The sequence below is a fragment of the Trachurus japonicus genome, chromosome 13 (genome assembly GCF_045865225.1).
Source record: "Trachurus japonicus isolate A0001 chromosome 13, Traja_1.0".
NCBI lineage: Eukaryota > Metazoa > Chordata > Actinopteri > Carangiformes > Carangidae > Trachurus > Trachurus japonicus.
Window position 1 is genome coordinate 38,744,965 of NC_140919.1, and position 6,008 is coordinate 38,750,972.

The window sequence follows — 6,008 nt, forward strand, 5'->3', positions numbered from 1 at the left end:
AGATTTATCACTTCATTTTTCCTGCCTGCTGCCGAACTCGACACTGATGAATTTAATGAAGTTGGATGACGCCAAAGCAAAACAATGAGCTGAAAGTTGCACAAAAGGCCAAATGGCACTGAGGGAAACTGCACAGTCTTGTGTTAATTTGTGTAGGTTTGTCATTATGATCCATTGTTGGCATAGAAATGTTGATTACCGCAGCTTTAAATATTTACTAAACAACTTGGACTGCTGAACTACATGTCTGGTTGACTTGTTTGGTACTTTAGAGGGGAAAAGGACTCGGAGAAGAGATTGTATCCACTGAAAGAAGGAGTCAGGATTAACGATGAGATGAATGACAAGCTTTGTGATGGCAGGAGGCAGCAGTAACTCAGTATAGAGACCAGCATTCAGCTTGACCCTCACTGATCTCTGCTGTCTATTGCACTCAGAAGCAAAGAAAGCTGATTCACTTTCAAAAAACACATCACTTGTCAAAAGGAGCTGTCAGACACTAAGGTAGGAAGGCACTTCAATTAGGAGATACAAAAGTAAGCCTGTTATCCTGGATGTGACATTTCTGTTGATCTGGCATTTTTCTCCAAAAAGAGCACAGAGACGAGGGAGACTAAAAGAGAAAAGGAAACCGAGAAAGAGGAAAGAGGGAGTAAAGGGGTTGTGGAGGAGCTACAGAAAGGGGGTTACAAGAACATACTTGGTATAGTTTTTTGTAAGTTTTGCATATTTAAACTTGGGGTTTAACCCATTACCTACATCCTTACATACAGTGTGCTCTACAAACCTTTCCCCAGCACAAACTGCCATCACATTTTCAAAGCAAAGATTACCCTGTTTGAGTTCGTGCCAGTGGAATATGAATATCATCTTTCAAAGACTTGAAATCTCCTGCAATAGTTAATCTGTCACAGAAAATTCACAGTATACTGGCATTTGATTTTTAAAAATTATGTTTCCACCACATGGTGCAAAAGACAAAATCAGAGATTACACACGCATGCTGTGAAATGGGTAATAATTACGAAGATGGGTGGTTCTTGAATTATAAACGGTTGAAAATTCTCCAATCTCTCATATTTAAGTTTCCCCATAGGCAGCACTCGTCAAGACAAAGCAGTATACCATAATAACGTAAGTTTGATGGAGGAAAAAAAAGTTGCATGTTCAATGTGAAGGACGACCTATTTCAATCAACTCTCACTTCTGCAAGTTGATTTCCATACCATTTTGAAATGAATGGAAAACAGTGGCTGTGCAGATGGTAGAAAATCGATGTAAATGAATGGTGTGTTTTGAAAAAATGGTCATTAGTTAATGTAATATACATATACATGATGTGAATCATCGGGCTCCCACGTTGTATGGTTATTTATACAATAGAACTGAGGGAACCATTGAAGGAAAACACTAAACCAAGTCATTAGAGCAGGAAAATCTATGAATTTATTTTATTGCTTAAGTACATTTTTCTCTTTTTTCTTTCCTACCACCAATGTGCATATCCCCTGTCTCTAAACATCCTCCTAACCTCTTCTCTTCCTGTCACCTTATTTCATTTCCCCCTACAGTACTCTCTTCCTCTTACAGTATGTGTAATTTTTTCATTGCTCCCATTTAATCTTTTATCTTTTCTCCTTTCTTTGTCTTCTATTTGCACCTGTTCCTTTTTCCAGCCTCCTCTCCTCTCCTCTACTTTCCTCTCCTCTCCTCTCCTTTCTCCTCCCTTGAGTTCTCTGTTGAGAGCACAACAGTAGAATTTGTTTTGCTGCCGCTCATCAGATTAGTGTTGATTTTTCTGCCGCCAAGCCGCAGTTCAGCAGAGTGGATGAACTTCTTTAACTGTTTATCAGAGGCGCATTTACACTGCAGCGCTCGGGAGCCCCGCGGTTTGTTACCTGCCATTTACTATGAAATAAAAATCGATGAATGCTGAAATGTGATTTTATGGCCCGTTGTTATTGAGACCAGTGGTGATTTCCTACTAAACAGGATGTGGAATGTCAGTCCCAGCGGTGTGGTGTTTTACAGTGGAAAGCTGTCTTATAAAGCACTGGTAAAAGAACAGTAGTTTTCAGATTTGTCAGAATAACTGCACTTAACATTTGTATCCAAGAAAATCTGTCAATAGTGTCAAGGTTTTTTTCAGTCTCATACTAGTCATTTGGATCGATACTGTAGGTAGCACGTCAAAGTTCAGTATTAGATAATATCTGTTTGCTCCTGTTTAAATCAAACATCCTGTAGTGACTGTGTTGCTTTCCTAACTCCCCTCAAATGCTGTCATTTACCAAACTACAAGGGGTTCTGGGCTGCCACCAATAAAAACAGTAGTTAATTTGAAGCCTCTCCACTCAAGTGGAGTTGTGCGCCAGACAGTGATGACACAGTGTCCTGTCAGAGCAGTAATGACTGAGATTTACACTCTATTATTAGAGCTGGGCCCCTGTGAGCTGCCCTCGGAGACCCCTTCCTCTCTCATCCAGATCCAGCTAGAGAGAGGACAGAGACAGAGCACAGATCACAGCTAATGCACTGAATCACCAAGCGCAGGATAACATGCTGATAGGAGGTAAAATTATAGTGTTTGCATAAGTGCGTGTGGGTCGCCGTGCCCGTGTGTCTTCACCCCTCCTGTTCTTTTAAAGCAGCTCAAAGCAAAACGGCAGATTACAAGATGTAACTTACGAAAAGCCCTTTGTTACTGCTTCTCAGAGGAGACAATGCGTGTGTGTGCAAAAATATAGGGTGACCAGGTCTGCATGTTAACCCTGTAAAGTGCTGTGAAACAATCATAACACTTCGGGCAACTACAAGCCCATGGGCTACCACAGTAGGGGGATATATGGATCCTGTGTGTAAGCCATATATGGGGCCCACAATTGCAGCCCAAGTGGGGCCCATATCAATCAATATCCTTTATTTAACCAGGTAAAAAAAACTCATTGAGATTTAAAACTTCTTTTCCAAGAGTGACCTGGGCAAGATGGCAGCACAAAAGCAGAATGGTTACACCAAACACACAAGACACAAATAAAATACGATCACACATTACAGGAAAACAAGAGTGGGATTACATGATTACACAATGCAATCACAAGATCCGATTGAGCTCATTTCCCCGTCTTTTATAACTGACTTGAATTCCCCCTGAGTTACAAGATGTGTCAATTTCAAGTCCTTCTGCACATTGTTCCAGCTAGGTCGGGCAGAACATTTAAAAGCCCAGCTCAGTTCTGACTCTCGGGACCTGCATCTCAATAATGCCCAAAGAACGCAGGCCATATCGGCTGAGGTTTCTACACATGTGTGAACACAAATATGTACGCTGAGGTCCAAGAATAGATTTATAAACAAAAGTCAGCCAGTGAGGGAGTTTGCGGACATACAAAGATGAGAAAAGAATGTGCGACGGCATATGAAGAACAGTGATGGACACAAGCTGCAACCTGTAATAAAACGCAAAGCACAGTGGTGTAACATGTAAGGATAAGGTCAGTGCTTGGTATCATGTGCCCTGTTTTCCCTCTTATATTAGAGTGCTGCTGTAGTTTTTCCTGAACTTGTGATAAGAATCAGGAGTACCTGAGACCCCAGGACAGTACTATACAGCTAAAATGCTATTCTGTCGATTAAACTCAAGGGAAGGTCTCTGCATGCCATCTCACTTACATTTCTTTGTCTATACTATAACCTAGTCTTACTGTAATGTGAGTGCAGAATCTCAATTCCAGTATAGTGTAAGTGTAAATCTCTGTCAGATGTTTGCTTCGCAGTCCCCAGACTCCCACTAATGAGGTCACATACCACCCTTAACGCAGACACACAACACAAAAAAAGATGTAGATGCCCCCCCCTCACCAGGTGTTTCTGGAGCCTCCATTCCTCCCTCTTTGGTGACAGTTAGACGCCGCACTACACACACACACACACACACACACACACTGGCAAATAGACACAAAGGGAGGGAGATACACTTGCCGAATTTCCCCATCTGTTGTGCATAATCGTGCATGTTTGCGCACACACACATGAACTCACACTTGTGCACCCGCCCTCAAAGAGTTGTAAGCTCCGGGGAAGGGTGGGCAGGGTGGGGTGGGTTGTGGGGTGGTGGAGGGGGAGTGCTGCCAAAAGGAGGAACAAAAGGGAGGCACAGGGATGGGCAAAGAGGAAGACAGAGGGGAGAGCAGGGTGCGAGGAAGGAGAGGAAAAGGGTCCACTATCTCGGCGGGCGGTTCAGAAGCTGCCCGGCAATGTCACCATGTCATCGCCATGGGAACACAGAGCCCGCAGACTCTTTTGGACTAATAGGCAGTTGTCAAGGCAATGATAAGATAAATGCTGCGTTTGATGGAAACATAGAGCGATGGGGCCTGATAGGCACCGAGAAGCCCAAACAATCAGCAGAGAGCTGCCGAGAGGGGAGAACCAGAGGGGTGGAGGATGTGTGAGGAGGGGTAGGGGGGGCGGGGGGTGCAACAAGGCATGAGGCAGAGAGCGAGTGAGATAGAGGTGGTATAGAGGGAGGCTGAGGGGAGAAACAGAGGATGGACTCCCACCAGACAGGCAACGTCAGACCCCTACCTACCTCTCTTTGTCTGCCGGGCCTGTTGGCTTTTTCTCTTGATTTCTTGCCTCATTCCCCCCTCTTGCTATGTGACCCGCACACTAACACTTGACTGTAGAAACAATCTAAACCTGCTGCTATGTGTGTGTGATATGTTCATACACACACACATATACACACACGTGCACAGCACACACGTGTAGAGGGGAGAGGGTGTGTGTGTGTGTGTGTGTGCTTATCTAATGCTGAGGATTGAATTCAGTTAGCCCCAGTGGGATTGGGTTAGGAGATGTCAGAAAGATAGATGGGCATCATGCTACAACACCCCAGCCCCCCCCTCAAGACCCATCAAATTGTTTTGCATGTGTGTGTGTTTATCATATGTGCTCACATAACACATAACAACATACATCACATGTGAATCCAAACATTTTACACATTGGTCACATTGGTTTTACTACACAAAAGAACAGGGCATCAGTATCATATCATTTAAAAAGCAAGTGTAAAATGATTGTTTTGTCTTTTTCAAATGGAACGCGCATGGTTTAATAGATTGCCGTTACTATTATGAAGCAATGATGTTACACATCCTGTGTAGTGCAGGATTAGTACTTGTCACACCACCTGCACATCCCAAGATTGCACAAAGCACTACTAAGGATGGTGACTTTTTCTCCCAGGCCAACCTGGATGATTGATGTATCCTGGGACTCTGGTAGCTGTCGAGCGCGTCTCACTGATCTTTGTCCTGGAGGAGAGTCCGTCTGTTTGCCCCAAGGATGTCCTCTCCTGATGAAAACTAAAGGCACTTCCAGCTGCTGTAACCTAATGTTTGATCAAAGAGAGGAGCAGAGAAGAGAGAAAAGAGGAGAAGAACGTGACACCGGAGCAGTTGGCTGTATGTCTCGGTGTAAATTTGTGTGCATTTAAGCAGCCAAGCGCGTAAAAACCTCCAGCCCCTTGGCATCTGATTGGGTTCTCTTGTCAGTGTTGTGGTCATGTATTGATTTGCCAACAGTCGTACAACAACACGGCCTGACTTCTCTTTCTCGGTTTTCTTTGCACTTCTGTTTCGCATGCTTGGAGTGCATACACACACGAGTGCAGCAGAGTCATCTGATCCTGATCTAACAAGTCATTTTAACTCTGGATGAGATCACAATCCAAGTTCAAATGCCATGGAGCAAATAAAAGCTTTACGCTGTAGACGTAGATTGTGTGTTTCTTCTGCCTGTCTTTGTCGCACAAATGCATGCACACACACCCAAAAAGGCACACACTACCTATATGGGTGTGTATAGTCCGTATGATCTTTTCTCCAGAGAGTCTGATGGAGTCTGATGCCCTGCAGTAATGGCTAGCCATACCTGGCCATAGCTGCCTTCTCATGGCCTCAGGCAACTGCTTAGCAATTCCACTCTGAATACAATGGGCT

The 6,008-nt window shown here is 43.9% G+C and overlaps 1 long non-coding RNA gene across 1 annotated transcript; it reads left to right on the forward strand.

Annotated features, from left to right (window-relative positions):
• The first annotated feature begins 245 nt into the window (after positions 1 to 245).
• On the forward strand, positions 246 to 5,442 carry LOC146976593 (uncharacterized). The gene is made up of 3 exons (XR_015037385.1): positions 246 to 504; positions 2,437 to 2,572; positions 5,254 to 5,442. It is a non-coding gene; the product is annotated as an uncharacterized LOC146976593 (long non-coding RNA).
• The last annotated feature ends 566 nt before the right edge of the window (positions 5,443 to 6,008 follow it).